The following is a 15,901-nucleotide window of genomic DNA, read 5'->3' as shown; positions in this document are numbered from 1 at the left end:
GTGTGTGTGTGTGTGTGTGTGTGTGTGTGTGTCAGATGGATTTTTAAATGTTTTTGAAATAAGTCTCACCCAGCCTGCATTTATTTGATTAAAATATAGTAGGCTATAAACAACAGTATTGTGATATATTATTACAATTTTAAATAACAGTTTCTATTTGAACATATATTCAAAGGTTTTTTTTTTTTCTGATTTCTAATTTTAACGATCTCATAGCTTTATTTATGCAATTGTAAATGCAGTGAAAATATAATAATTCCAGATCTGATGCCACTTCTGTGTCACACACACACACACACACACACACACACACACAAGTTTCAAGTTTTGAAAGATACAACAACAAACAGTAATATTGTAAAATATTATAACAATTTAATTTATAATTATATAGCATGTAACGTTTCACAAAATTCACGGTTCGGTTCAATACGATACAGTGGTGACAGACACGGTTCGGTACGTTTTCGATACAAAAAAAGAAAAAGAAATGCCAGAGAAATTCCCTTGATTTTTATTTATTGATTTTTTTAAAAGATTTTTTTCAAATTCAAACTAACATCATCAAGTATGATCTTTTTTTACTTTGAACAATGATGGAGCTATACTTGACCCATCTTCTGGGGTGTCTTCTTATAGCAGCATATAAAACAAAAACCGCTCCTTATAAAAAATGAAATGTAGGCTATTATTGTAGTAGCCTAGCCTAGTTATAAACAAAGGTTTATTTTAGTTTATTTTAGTTTTGTTTTAAGTTTGCAAGACTCCAGGTTAACATTTGAGGGCAGTGTTTCATCAAGTTGCCTGGATTGAATCGATTAGAAGGCAAATATAGCAGAGAAGCGTTGCTTGTGAACTGAAGAACTGAAGCTCGTGAACTGAAGCTCGTCTCGACGTGCAGATTCTAAATATTGAAAATGATTGAATGGTTTTAATGTTATATGAGATGTCACCAATAGTTATTTTGTCATGTTATGTCATTATATGAAGAAAAAAATGAAATAAAATGAAAGATTCCAATTCAGGCTGTTTATAGAACGTGCTCCGGCCGGCGGGCGACTCAGAGAGTCCATGCGGGCTACCAGGTGGAGACCACTGGTGTACAGTATACATTTGTTGGACTATTTAAATAGGAAATAAATCAAAAGTAGACAAAAAGATCATCAAGCTACGATGGTTGTATAGCCACCCAAATCAGCCGATCTTTCTAGCAATGAACGGGGTGGGGCCAGCCCGAGCGCTCTCAATGACAATAGTAAAGAGCGATTGGGAGCTATTTATAGCGTAGAGTCGACCTGTCTTTCTGTACGACGGTAACTGAAAATTTCAAGCTGCAATTTTTCAGATTGAATATACTCGCGCTAACAAGTATAGATGTGTTAAACACGATAAGAACACCACAAATTCTACGTTTATTCGTTCAAACTGTCGGTATTTCCACAAATGCTCCTGCTTTGCAGCTCAGTAGGGGTTCAGCGAAAAATCGGCAGCTGGCAGCAGGAAGTAGCTGCCACTGGCAGCTGACGTCAGCTGCCGCTAATAACCGGAAGTCGGAGGTGGATGCCGCTTTTAGCAAGGCAAATAAATTATTATATCAATGTATATATATCATTTTAGTACTTATTTAAATAAATTACTTAAATTTGTAATTATTTTGTAATTGGTTTAAAAAGGTTTATCAAATATAAATTAAGTAACGAAGATCATAGACAGTACAAAAAAACAAACATTAAGCTACACTTGAAATTATGAATTTGTACGTGTATAAATATAATTTGTGTACATGTTTGTCAAATAATGAAATATATACATAAATGAATGCCTATATAATAATATTGTATATTTATTAAACGTACATAAACATTCATTAAACAAATAATGAAAGTCATGTCTAAAAGAAGAAAAAAAAAAACATTTTCTCAATGACCTTTATTTAAAAATATTTTGCTATCATTTAAGTTCAGTTTTACATTTGTAGTATTTCAATACATTCTTGTCTTTGTTTTATAAAACAGCTGTAACTTTGAAAACAGGCTTGATATTTGTTGTTCTGAAATCAGAATGAACAATTCTGAACTAGATGTTAAAGTTCATAAAAAACTAAGTTGGCTTGAAAAAGAAAGTTTGAAAACGTTTTACAATGTTCTAGCATGGTTTAACATGATTTACAATGTTTCTAGTGTTAGGGGATAAAAGCTTAAAGACCCAGGACCAGATATGATGAAAGAAGACCAGGAGTCGTGAGGTTCAATCAAATAAGTAAAAATTTACTGAAGAATAGTTTCATTGGTAGAGCCAGGCGTCAAAGTCTCACGGGGTCGCAGGCCAGAGACTCTACTGTACACAAAATCTCACACCAGTTATACCATTTCCAAGGGCATGATTGACATCAGTAAATACCGGTTGGCTACTTCTCATTGGCAAAAGAACAAAGTTAAAACAATTCTACACTTATGGATCGATAGGAGGGTAAGTCGACATTGTCATCCGAGCCCAAGATGGTCCGGTGATGACCTCGGAGGTCGTAGAAAGGCGTCTTGGGGTCAGCTGCTGCATATCACAAGACCTGCACAGAGCATTCAACACACACACACAAAAACACAATGGAATCGCAGTTCCTCCAAAAGTAGTACAGATAATGTTCACTTTAAAGAAATACACATAAAAGTACAATTCTGTGAATCAGATCACATAGTGTTTAACCCCTGTAACCTTAAGATTAGTAAGAAAGACAGATGTTAGAAAAAGATAAGTTAGAAAGAAATACAGACAGACGTTAGAAAAAGAAAGAAAGAAAATAAAGAAAGACAGATGTTAGAAAAAGAAAGAAAGAAAGAAACTTTAGAGTAATGTTGCTGTCAGAGCATAAACAATATCTGCAATATGAATAAGTTACGACGATAAAAGTTCAAAGCAAAGGGAGACTTTTATTTTATTTTATTTTTTACAGAAATCACTTTAAGGACTACAACAAACAACTGGTGGGGACTACACAAGCTTCCTCCTGGGCTAGTGACATCACTAACCTTAACACACACACACACACACACCTGAAAAACAAAATTCATTGGGATCAGCCTGATGTCTTTTGATAATTATTATGGATGTTGGGTTATCCGTAAAATAAATGTTATGGGGAAACAAAACCACCGTAATAACTTACCATTAGCATGAATACACTGCAGTCCACAGATCCCAACTGAGCTGGAACATCCTGGAAAAAAAAATCTAAATGGAAAAACTAACATTTTATTTATACACTAAAGATAGTAAAGAAATCAAAATTGTTGTAACATGAAATCAATACCTTATTTTTAACAAGCTTCCAAGATCCCGGATCCATCTTTATTGCAATTGAGCTTAAAAAGAAGGGGGAAAAAGTTAGTTATTTTATACACACGAGAGAAAGAGAGAGATGAACTCCGTGTTGAACCACTTAGCCATGTTGCAGCAGTAGACAGCAGCATACCTGAACTAGGGAGCAGGTGTAATTTATTTTTTAAATGCCACTGTCTATGCCTATCTAAAGCCAGAGAACAAAGTGTTGAACTGAACCACTGGACTAATATGTAAAACTTTGAAGCCCGGTTTCACAGATAGGGTTTAGATTATGCCAGGATTAGGCCTTAGTGCAATTAGGACTTTTATAAATATGCCTTAGAAAAAACATTACTGTTGTGAATCTTAAAAGAAACAATGGCACTGATATTTTAAGATACACAAGTGTAATTTGCTTTCAGTTAAACATGCATTTTAGTCTGGGACTAGTTTGAGCCTTGTCTGTGAAACTGGGGGTGAAAGTTATATGGAAAAAGTGAACAGTTCCAGTATATTTTGAATAGATATATATAAAATAATTATATATATATATATATATATATATATATATATTCTGGTCTCATCTGGTGATTGGGTCCCATCCAAAACATGATCAAACTAAGAAAATAAACAGACACTGAAATGTCAAATTTTCGATACAATCTAGAATTTGTATTAAAAAAAAAAAAAAGATAAAAAACAGAATGCCTTTTGCCTGCTTTGATCAAGACACTATATAATACATTTGAACATTATGTTCATTATGTGAAAACATACCAGTGAGTTTGGTTGGTTTTGCAACTGGAAATCTGGGGTTTCCTTCTTGGCACATATGCTTGTCCATCCCCAGCAATCTGTGACAGGCTGTGGTGAACTTGGTGAAACTACAAAAAAACAGAAGTTTAGAATATGGTGAAGTAATGTTGATTAAAATGGTGTTTTGTATTAAAACATAAGTTAGATAATTTGGGATATGTTTTGTTAGCGTTGCACGTGTATCATCAAGGCTGAGCTTGTCAATTCCAATAAATCAGCATGAGCTTTATTCTAATCAATAGATTAAGTTAACATGTTAACAAACGCTAATATTTAATGATAATGGTAACGTAAGTTAGTATTTGGAGTTAATGATAGCCCCTCACAAACCAGGAGCACACGGTGCACAAGCTGCGTTTCTACCAGGGTGACCAGACGTCCCGAAAAATTCGGGACAGTCCCGAAATCTAAACTGTTGTCCCGAATCCCGAATCTGGCCCTAATTGTCCCGAAAATTATACTAAAGCAAAATCTTGAGTAGTTATTGTCTGATAAAGATTAAAAACTGTCTGCGGAGGTTGAGGCCGGCGACACACTGGCTGCGTGGTGTGTCCGTTTTTATTTCGGCTCCCCTGTTAACAGGTTAGAGCTTGCACACTGCCTGCGTGACACGCGCGTCTCAGGCGCGCCTCGAGCCGCGCGGAAATAGAACCGACGCCTATTTTTCACGCGACACGCAAGCGTGTTGGAAGCGTATCCAGGCAAAATAGAATAGGAAAAGATGTTTGTATGTCATTTTGACATGAAAACATATTAATAAATGACATTTTGATGTTTGAAAGTTTAAGTTTTTACATAAATGCAGATATAAATGTAATACAAATATATGATCGATTTTCAAATATTGCACCTGTCAATACAGAACGAAATATTCTTATTCTGTAGCCTATTTTGCCTATTATTAGAGCGCAAGTTGCTGCAGCCGCGAGGACAGTGCTGCACGCGTAAAGGAGTGATTGATTGTGATTGATTGTTCGCGGCGCTGCAAAAAAATACTTCACTACACAATTATCTCGTTATTTTCGTTTAAGCTTATTAGCGTTAGGCTATACTGAAAGGTCTGATTTACTTACAACAGTCATTGTTTTTTTTTTGTTTTCACAATGACATTTGAGTTCATGATTTTAATGGGTTTTTTTAATGTTTTTTTTTATTTTATTTTAATGATTTTAATGGCAGACTAAAGAATAATGACAGACTGTTGATCTTTGAATAAAAATATGTTTGGTTCTGGTTTGAAATTCATTATCTTTTATTATATTCTACGCAGTCAAAACTCGGAACAGTGCCCCTGTAGGTGGGAATTGGTATTGCGAGGTATACACATATAGGAAATTCCGGCCAGTTGATAATACCTAGAATATCAAAATCGACTGCTGGCGGTAGATCCCTCTCCTATTTAGCACCAAAGCAGACACACTCTGTCAGTTCAAAGCTAGACTAAAGACACATCTCTTTGACCTAGCATTCACATAACACATTATAGACTTCTATAATTCAATGTTAGGCTGCATAGATCAGGTCATCCGGAACCGGGAACACTTCCTATAAATCCTGATGTACTCGTTACATCATAAGAAGAATGGCATCTACGCTAATTTTACTGTTTTTGTTCATCCCGAGGTTTTCCCGCAGCCTGCCGGATCCAGATCTGATGAAGGACCTGCGCCTGGACACGCTCACTCTCTCACACACACACACACACACACACACACACACACACACACACACACACACACACACACACACACACACACACACACACACACTCCAGATCTGACGAAGGACCTGCGCCTGGACCCGATAACAACGCAGTGCTGAAGTGCCAACTAGTCTCTCCCTATGGAGGATCCCTTTACCACTCTACAGATAAAGCGTTTCAGGAAAAATTGTTTCGCGTATCTACCCCGAAGTGACAAAATAAAATAAAATAAAATTCTGTATTAAAATTTATAAGGAAAGAGCAGTACTTTGTTTAGCACATACAGTGTATATATATATATATATATATATATATTTATTTATTTTTAACAGATTGCCTGTGATGACTGTGGGCGATGGTTCCACTTAAAGTGTGTGGGCAATCCACAGAGGATGAATACAAATGTAGCCTACTTCTTGCAATAAATAACTAAATTATGAAAACATTGTTTTTGGAGTTTGTTTGTTTTTCCCTTCATTTTCCCTTTGGTTAAACCTACTCAAAAATCAGTCTTTCAAAATAAGCATCATTTCTTTCATAAAATGTGACATTAAAAGCACCTGTGACTTGATAATGGTTCAAATAGTCTTCCGCTAGAGGCTTGTCTGTAGGCCTACTAATCAAAGCCTTAATAAACATTACATTGAAATCGGTAATAACGTTTTAAATTGGAAAAGAAATAGTCTGGATTGAATTGACAGATGGGGAAAAACTCGCCTCTAATAAAAATAAAATAAAAGTTTTGGAGTTTTCAGATTTAAAAACGTCAATAAAGGCTCGTTCGTTCTGCTCTCACGGAACAGATAGATTATAATATGCTTAAGTACCGTCAGTTGAAATCCTGCAGGTGTCGGCGCTTTCTCCGTCCATGCAATAAATGCACATCCACATCGCGGATTTTCTAGCGCATTTACTTGAACTTCATAGGCAATATATCTATGGTTTAACCCATTTGAGAGGCGGCCAAAATCAGAATTTAAAATGGACTGAATAAGCTCTCTACGAACTTGAGCGATGTGAAAGTGGAAAGTGAGTCGCTCGAGACTGAGTCGCCAGCTGAGGAAAGTGAGTCGCTCGCTGTGTGAGGAGAGTGAGTCGCCAGCTGAGGAAAGTGAGTCGCTCGCTGTGTGAGGAGAGTGACTGTACGTTCACACCGCCGCCGACTTGAGCTGCAAAGAAGCTCTGGCCGCCCTGTCAAGGACGCTTGTCAAAAAAAGTACGGGGAAGCTTGTTGACGCTTTGGCCGCTCTGAAGTCTGTGTCACACCATGAAATGTAAACAGAAAAAAATCAAGCAATACATTGACACTAGGAACCTTTTATAATGACAGCATTTTTATAACTGTTTTGGTCACATTTGGTCGGGAAAAAAAATATTTTGATTAATATGTTCGAGGGAGAGGGAGCGAGACGTATTGTTTGAAGACGGTGAAGGTGAGTGCGCGCGCGCGGCCGGGGCTCTCTCTCTTTTGTAACTGGTCCCGTCATACCATAAATGATAGGAAACCCAGCAACAGCGATTATCAGTTTCTCCTCCATTTTCTCGGAACTAATGTTTTGGTAGGAACGAAAGTTTACATCGTATGTTTCTCCGGAATCAGCCAGCGCGAAGGACGTCTATATTCCCATTGGTTGCTGGCGTTTGCCGCTGCTTGCCGCTGAACCGCGTCATAGCTCATTACCATAAAGTTGAGATACTTTCAACTTTCTGATTGACGCTCAAAACGCGACGCCGATGGATTTGACGCTCCTTGCAGCTGAGAGAAGCCAGCTTCCATTGAAAATGAATGACTTCCGGTAACTTTGGAAGCTCAAGTCGGCGGCGGTGTGAACGTACAGTGAGTCGCTCGCTGAGGAAAGTGAGTCGCTCGCTGTGTGTGGAGGGTGAGTCGCTCGCTGTGTGAGGAGGGTGAGTCGCTCGCTGTGAGGAAAGTGAGTCGCTCGCTGTGTGAGGAGAGTACGTAACGTTATACAGATCCACCGCTGGCATATCAGTGGGAAAGTGAGTAGCTAGGGGCTATAGTATAGTGACTTCCCACGACAAATCATTAGTCCTATTTTTGGACCTTCCGGCCCGCCATACACTACGTCCATATTTTTTTACAGTCTATGGTTCAAACAGCACGGGACACACTCAGCACTGCGCGCTGTCAAAACTCCAGAGAGAGAGAGAGAGAGAGGCCCCGCCCCGGCCGAATAGTTCCAGAGGTTGCTAAGCAACGTGCCAGCCAACAACAAACAGACAGCCAACAACAAACAGACAGCATCGTCTTACTGAAACACAGTTTACATTATTTACACAGTTGAACGTTATAGTGATACAAACAATAGGAAACACATTGAACACACATTCAATTACACTGAACGATCGATCGTCGATATGTTACCTGAGAGAAGCGGCCGCTGCAGCGTGACAGACGCGGCTATGGCTATGAACACGACAGGTAACGTAACATTAATACAAATCAAAAGACAAGTTACCATTTAATGATACAGGCTTTATTACAGACGTTACATAATCTTATCTTATCCCTCTGATGGTCTTCGTTTGTGTTGACACTCGTTGAAATTAGCTAGGACATTGTCGGTCAGTGTTTCTGTGAAAACAAGCAGCATTTATCGGGGTTAAGACCTTTAAGCACAAAAACATCAAAAGTTATAAAGTTTTATTTAGCAAGCATGTAACCACTGATATCATAAATGGAAAAGTTCTAGCGTGATTTACCATGATTTACCACATTCTAACATGATTTACCATAGTTTATCATGGTTTACCATAATTGACCCTGTTCTAGCATGATTTACCATGATATACCCCATTCTAGCATGATTTACCATGGTTTACCATGATTGACCATGGACTAGCATGATTTACCATGATATACCACATTCTAGCATGATTTACCATAGTTTACCATGATTTACCATGTTCTAGCGTGATTCATTCTAACATGATTTACCATAGTTTGTCATGATTTACCATGTTATACCACATTCTAACATGATTTACCATAGTTTGTCATGATTTATCATGATTTACCATGTTTCTAGCGTGATTTACCATGATATACCACATTCTAACATGATTTACCATAGTTTGTCATGATTTACCATGATTTACCATGTTTCTAGCGTGATTTACCATGATATACCACATTCTAACATGATTTACCATAGTTTGTCATGATTTATCATGATTTACCCTGTTCTAGCGTGATTTACCATGATATTCCACATTCTAGCATGATTTACCATAGTTTGTCATGATTTATCATGATTTACCCTGTTCTAGCATGATTTACCATGATATACCACATTCTAGCATGATTTACCACAGTTTGTCATGATTTACCATGTTTCTAGCGTGATTTACACAAACATACACAAACAAATATGTTTTCAATGTTTTTGGGATATGTTATTGTAAAATTTGTACCAACCAATAGTAAAAGCAGTAGCCTATACCAACTATTGCACCATGCTGTCACTAAACTCAATAAAATAGTGTTTAGTTTGGCTACCAAATGTTCTGACAATCACAAACATGAACTTAAATGCAAAACCTACTAATTATTAGCTGTGTCAATGTCAGCCTGTTTCCTGATTTTATGTGTAAACCTCACACTGGTTGGTTCCTCGCCTGATCTACACAGGTGTGTTTAGTCATAAGCAGTTCAGTCTCTCATGCTGTTGTGTGTTTTCCAGGAGCCTTTGACTCTCTTTATAAAGTGGGAAAGAAACTGGCATCGAAACCCCATGGCACTGTCCATGAAGGAATCCGGAAATCAGATGGCACTCAAGTATGTTGCTCTTCTGGATACAGCAAACTCTTTGCCTCTTGTTTCCTTCTGTCTCTCGAGTCCTGACAAAAACATCAGTGTTTTCAGTTTTGACCAAAACATGTTTTAAAAAAGATTGTAGATAATCATGTAAGCAACAAAGATGAGTCAGTTCACTTACGTTTGCAAATATTTTCTTTATTTTTTAGGTGATCATCAAATATGTGAAGGAGCGGCAGTTTGATTTCGACGTAAGTTGACACGATTTTATTCTTTATGAAAATTACTATTAAGAATTATTTCAAAGCCTTGAAGCATCAGTTGTAAAGTACATGTAAAGTTCATTGTTTTCTAACCCACTCTTTAGTCAGGAGGTTTCAGGTTAGGAGTCAACTAACCTTTTGTCAATCTCTTCTTTCAGGTTGGGGATTCCAAACCTTATTGTCGAGAGGCAACTATAATGCGGATGGTGGAACATAGCGACCATGTCGTGAAGTTACATGATTGGTTTGGCATGGAAGATCACGACATCTTAATCATGGAACATCCAGGTGTCAGCGTAACCTTGTGTGATTTCATCAAAGAAAACAGAGGTCGTCTGACTGAAGCAGAAGCAAAACACATCATGCAGAATCTCATCGCTGCGTTTCAGCACTGCAGGGAACAGGGTGTTTGTTACGAACACATCAGCCTGAGAAAAGTACTCATCGACCCATTCACCAGGGAGATCAAGTTAGCCGGCTTTTACAGAGCACTGGCCATCAGAGAACCAAGTGAGCTTGCTTTTTGAGCACAAGTCACTGATTTATTATGCACAGGATATGGAAATAAGGGTTTTTTACTGAAAACTGAAAACGTACTCCTTACAATAGGTGATTTTGAGTCAAAAGCAGAGAGGAGAGTTCACGCTTTAATGCGAACAAATGAAGTCTTATACAGAGCGCTGAAGGGAATGGTCGAAGGAGAACGTCTTCTGAAACTTTGGCTTCGTAGGGAAAGATCACAGTTGTCCAAAGGTGAGACCAAAAACAAGAACGAAATGGAAATAGCATTGCTTGAAAACATGTAAAGCTCTTACACAAGTGACAGTAAAATTACCTTGATGACAAATAAGCAAAGTGTAAAACACAGCGGATTGACAGTGAATGTTTAGCCATTAATAAATGTTCATGGGCATCAAGAGAATGCCATAGTAACAGCAACATTACCTCACATAAACTACATATCTCAAAATCAAGCAGGACTAATCATCTCTCTTCTGAAAACTTTTACAGAATGCCTGGATCTACTTCAGAACCTTCGTGACAGAGAGTCAAGGATCTACTTAATGAACATTCTAGATCATGACTGGTTTAAAGAAACACCAGAGCCAGAAGCGATCGAGTCCGACCCGACAGAAGGTGAGTCTCTAGTTATTACCTCGCTGATTCATGTCCGCTTCAGCCTGATGTTTCTGATGTTAGGCAACATGCAGAGAGTAAACATCATGCAACTTTCCCGAAGGATTGGATCGCAGCAGCAGGGCCGTGTAAATAACTGTGGGACACATGGGGGTGTGCGATATCACAATATTCGATCGTGGACGATTAAAATGTCTCCACGATCTGCGTTTGAAGAAATGTCGTAGTATCGTGTTACTGCGCACATTCTATCAGCTGCAGTTCTGTTACATTCACATCACATGCTGTATATACACTCACGGGACACTCCCATTCACAAAAGTTGCCAGTTATCATGTCAAACAACGCCTGGATACTTGACTAAGATATCTTTCTAGTCTTATCGTGCTAATACTGTCAAATACACACAAGCTTCACATAAACACAGTTGGTTATGTCTAAAGTGAAAGCAAATATCTGAGAGAAAATCGAGTGCGTGTCATATGCATGTATATTAGACGCGTACCGATCTTAAAGTGACAGTAGCCCAATACTAAACACACTGCCGCTTGTCCTTAAAGGGCCCCTATAATGCTACTTTAAAGGCTCCTAATGTTGTTCGGAGTCTCCTACAACAGGATTAATAGACACAGTTTTAGGTAATACAGTTTTAGGTAATAGGACACACTCTGGGGACACCAAAGACTTTTGAAAAGGCCATTATACCCCTTTAAATTATACTATACTTAGTGTGTATTAAATTTGCAAAGATTTGTATGTATTATAGTGGGTACACACCAAAAGATAATCGGGCTGACTTTGGGCCGATTTCCCCCCTTCCGACAATCCTAGCTGTGTCCCGATTATCTTGATGGTTCTACAGATTATCTTATCAGATTTTCCCTTGGTGTGAGTGAGGTGTGTTAAGAGTGTCCGAACCTGATCGGAAGAACGTCGGAGCCGCTCCGATCGCGAATCGTAAATATTCAGCATGTTTAATATTTACGATCAGAAATCCTGATGTGTGGAGGGGCCGTGGAGGACAACCGCGCGCACGCTCTGGAGATTATCACGTGAAACGAAACAATATCCAATCAGAAAGCGAGATGATGGAAGACGGAAGCATAACAAACGCAGTCATGGCGCAGCACACAGTGAAACTGATGTGGACAGCAGAGACGGAGGATCAGCTTGTTGATTTGTGGCAACAGCACGAATGTTCATACAACGTGTTCTGTGAAAACCTTTCCAAACACTATCATCGCAATTTCTTCCTGCATGTCGTCCGCCTTGCTTCTCTCGTGAGATTTAGCGAGATTTCCTGTGTTCACAGTCGAGACTCTGGTTTAACATCTGTTGGTGTGTGCTGTCTTTGTCACATCATGGCACACACACACTATAGGAGCAAAGCGCTTAAATCTAGGATTTTTTGTCCTCATGTTTGTGTTCTATCACATTTTGTAAAAAATCTTTTGGTGTGTACCCAGCATTACATGTATTATTTTGAAACAACTTCAAGTATATTAAGTGTATTTCAAGATATTTTAATATATTTTAATCAATTAAACTGTGCTAAAATGGAATCACTTCAAGTACATTTAGTACATTTAAGTGTATTTCTTTACAGTTCATTAAACATATACTTTCATATGTCTTAAACTACAGTTATAATATATTTGAAGCTTAATTTTAATGTTCCTCAAGAACTGCGATGGAGCTCTAGACGCTTTTTTGCATTGACTTTGATGTCCGACCATTTCTTTTTTATTTCGGCCGCGGTCGAGGTTGTGAGGCTGCAGCATTAACGGCGTCTGCAACCTTTTGCCACTCAAGTGCCTTTTTGGCATTAGTAATCAACTCCAAACAACAGTTTACTCCTCTTTTCCAACTCTCCAACGATCATTTCTACTTCGCATTGAGTGAAGTTACGTTTCTTGGTTTTCCTCTCTGTGTTTGCCATGATTTCACAATCGATGAATATTAACTTGTGGGCGTCTCACGGACTATTTATGGGCAACTGTGGGCGTGACATGAAGCCGTAAAAGCTGCGCTACATTTAGAATTGATGGTGATTTATTAAGGGAAAACAGCGTACGATGTGCGTGCGCACGGTTTTATAAATCCGAATATTTCTGTGCGTACGCACGTCCTATGTTTCATCCGTACGCCACTTCTGACGCAAATCCTACGCAAAGTTTTATAAATGAGGCCCCTGGTCTTTACACTGGCTCCCAGTTAGATTTAGGATTGATTTTAATTGATTTCTTCTATGTAAAGCACTTTGAATTGCCATTGTGTATGAAATGTGCTATATAAATAAACTTGCCTTGCCTAGTCCTCTAAAGAGACTTTAGATTTAGACTTCTAAATCTAATCACATTGAAGTAACATATAGCCTACACACACGCACAGCATATATCTGATAAACGGAAGCTCTGAGTGAGGCGTGAGGCGAGCTCATTATCATAAGAACCAATCACAACCGTTCAACGGCTCTGGAACCAATCAGGACTAGTCACGTGTGTTATGCTGTTGTTTGAATTTAAATAAGTACAAACTTTTTTAAACATCTTTAGAAAATGTATCTACGATGCATTTCAAATATTATGATGTTAAAATCCTTGTGGGAATTTCAGTAGTACAAGCGTATCATGTAATGCACAACAGTCTTTTAAGTAGCCTTTACAAGTAGCCTTTACAAGTAGCCTGCAAACAAGTAAAAGTGAACAACATTAATTTTAGGTTTGCTTATTGCAATGCTTAATAATAGTTGACAAATGTTTCTAATACATTATATAAATGATGAATACATAAATATTTTAAATATATTGCAGTAGGCTAATAAGATACATATATTTGTAAATAAGGTACATATATTTTAAACACACTAAAAGCTAATCATTTTGCTACGTTCATAGTTCATACACAAAGTACTCATAAAATGTACTTAAAGTAAGAGCAACAGAAGTATGTTTTCTTTAAATACACTAAAACTTCACTAAAAGTATGCTTGTTTTTAGCATATTTCTTAAAAGCGTGACTAAGCGTATATTTATTACCAATGTACTTCTAGTGCACTTGTTAGAAATATGTTAAAAGTATGCTTGTGTTTAGCATACCAGACCTCCCATAAGGACCAGAAAAATGACCTTGGGGGTCTTTCAAGTACAAGCGTTTTGCGAATCCTGCATTGAACTCCGAGATTTGAGAAGCAGTCGTCAGTGAAATAAAGGGAACACAGCAAAAGTTTAGGATTATACTGCTGTGATACCGTGGTAAAGATGAACTTTAACCTCTGATTCTTCACATGCTCGTCCTTGGGCGGTGAAAAGAAACTGGCTTTACCTTCACATTGTAGAGCACAGCGCCGTCTTCTCCACATGATGCTGTCCAGTGTCCACTTCAAGTTTTCCCTGCGCGCGCAATAAGTGGACAGCTAATATGCTAATGTCTCGTCTTGACGTCACAACGAAACCGCTTTGGATTCGTTTTTAAAAATGATTAATTTAACTGAATCAGAGTCGACTCTTACTTTTGAAAGACGTGATTTTCTAGGTGTGATTTTTCTTTCTTGAGAGAAATTAACATGTATCTACTGTACCTAATACGGATCCAATCTGAATCAAGATCGGAATAAAACCACAAGAATTTAATTGAAATTGTAAAATTTGTATCAACCAATAGTAAAAGCAGTAGCCTATACTAACTATTGCATCATGCTGTCACCAAACTCAATAAAATAGTGTTTAGTTTGGCTACCAATTGTTCGGACAATCACAGTAGCCTACACTTATTGTTTGTGAGTGTCTTAGTTAATACCACTCTTATTCATTTATTTTTCCTCAGGCGACATGCAGTTTGAAGCAATGGATAACAGCAGCGCCGCTGGTCATCAAACACCTGAAGAAGAGCCGACTCCAGCCACAGATGCGCTTGAGCCAATGGTGGATTACGCTCAACCATCGACCAGCGCTAATGCGTTATCACTGGAGTCTCCACAAACAGCCGGACAGGAGCCGACTCCTTTTACTGCTTTTTGCCTCTCTAATTCATGCCTGTTTCAGCCTGGTGTTTGTGATGCTTTTACCTCAGACTACATGCACTTTGAAGGAACAGATAGCAGCAGCAGCAGCACTCTACCATCGACCAGCGCTGATACGTTATCTGAGATCGAGCCGACAGGTAACTGTCTGAGGACATTAATACTAACCCTAACTCACATGTATGCAGAAATAACGGTGGGACACGATTACTGGGGGACTTCTCACTCAACTCAAACTTGATAACAGTGTGAATGAGAACATAAGAATGCAGATTTGTTATTTTAACTGAAATTAGGACCGTTGTTGCTTAGGACATTGTCGGGCAGTGTTTCTATCATGTTTTGACAATCACAATAGCCTACACTTATTGTTTGGGATGCCACACTGGTTGGTTCCTCGCCTGATCTACACAGGTGTGTTTAGTCATAAGCAGTTCAGTCTCTCATGCTGTTGTGTGTTTTCCAGAACCCTTTGACTCTCTTTATGAACTGGGAAAGAAACTGGCATCGAAACCCCATGGCATTGTCCATGAAGGAATCCGGAAATCAGATGGCACTCAAGTATGTTGCTCTTCTGGATACAGCAAACTCTTTGCCTCTTGTTTCCTTCTGTCTCTCGAGTCCTGACAAAAACATCAGTGTTTACAGTTTTGACCAAAACATGTTTTAAAAAAGATTGTAGATTATCATGTAAACAACAAAGATGAGTCAGTTCACTTACGTTTACAAATATTTTCTTTATTTTTTAGGTGATCATAAAACTTGTTGAGGAGCGGCAGTTTGATTTCGACGTAAGTTGACACGATTTTATTCTTTATGAAAATTTCTATTACTAGTGCAAAATGCCTGTGCAAAATTAGTTTTTG

General features: G+C 38.2%; 1 long non-coding RNA gene across 1 annotated transcript; it reads right to left on the bottom strand.

Moving 5' to 3' along the window:
* Positions 1–2,246: 2,246 nt before the first annotated feature.
* Positions 2,247–4,203, bottom strand: LOC309478875. The gene is made up of 4 exons (XR_014199120.1): positions 4,096–4,203; positions 3,308–3,359; positions 3,164–3,228; positions 2,247–2,566 (listed from the first exon to the last, which is right to left on the bottom strand). It is a non-coding gene; the product is annotated as an uncharacterized lncRNA (long non-coding RNA).
* Positions 4,204–15,901: the final 11,698 nt, after the last annotated feature.

This window comes from Leuciscus leuciscus (genome assembly GCF_965113295.1).
Source record: "Leuciscus leuciscus genome assembly, chromosome: 17".
Classification (NCBI taxonomy): domain Eukaryota; kingdom Metazoa; phylum Chordata; class Actinopteri; order Cypriniformes; family Leuciscidae; genus Leuciscus; species Leuciscus leuciscus.
This window is presented reverse-complemented; position numbering and strand designations above follow the sequence as displayed.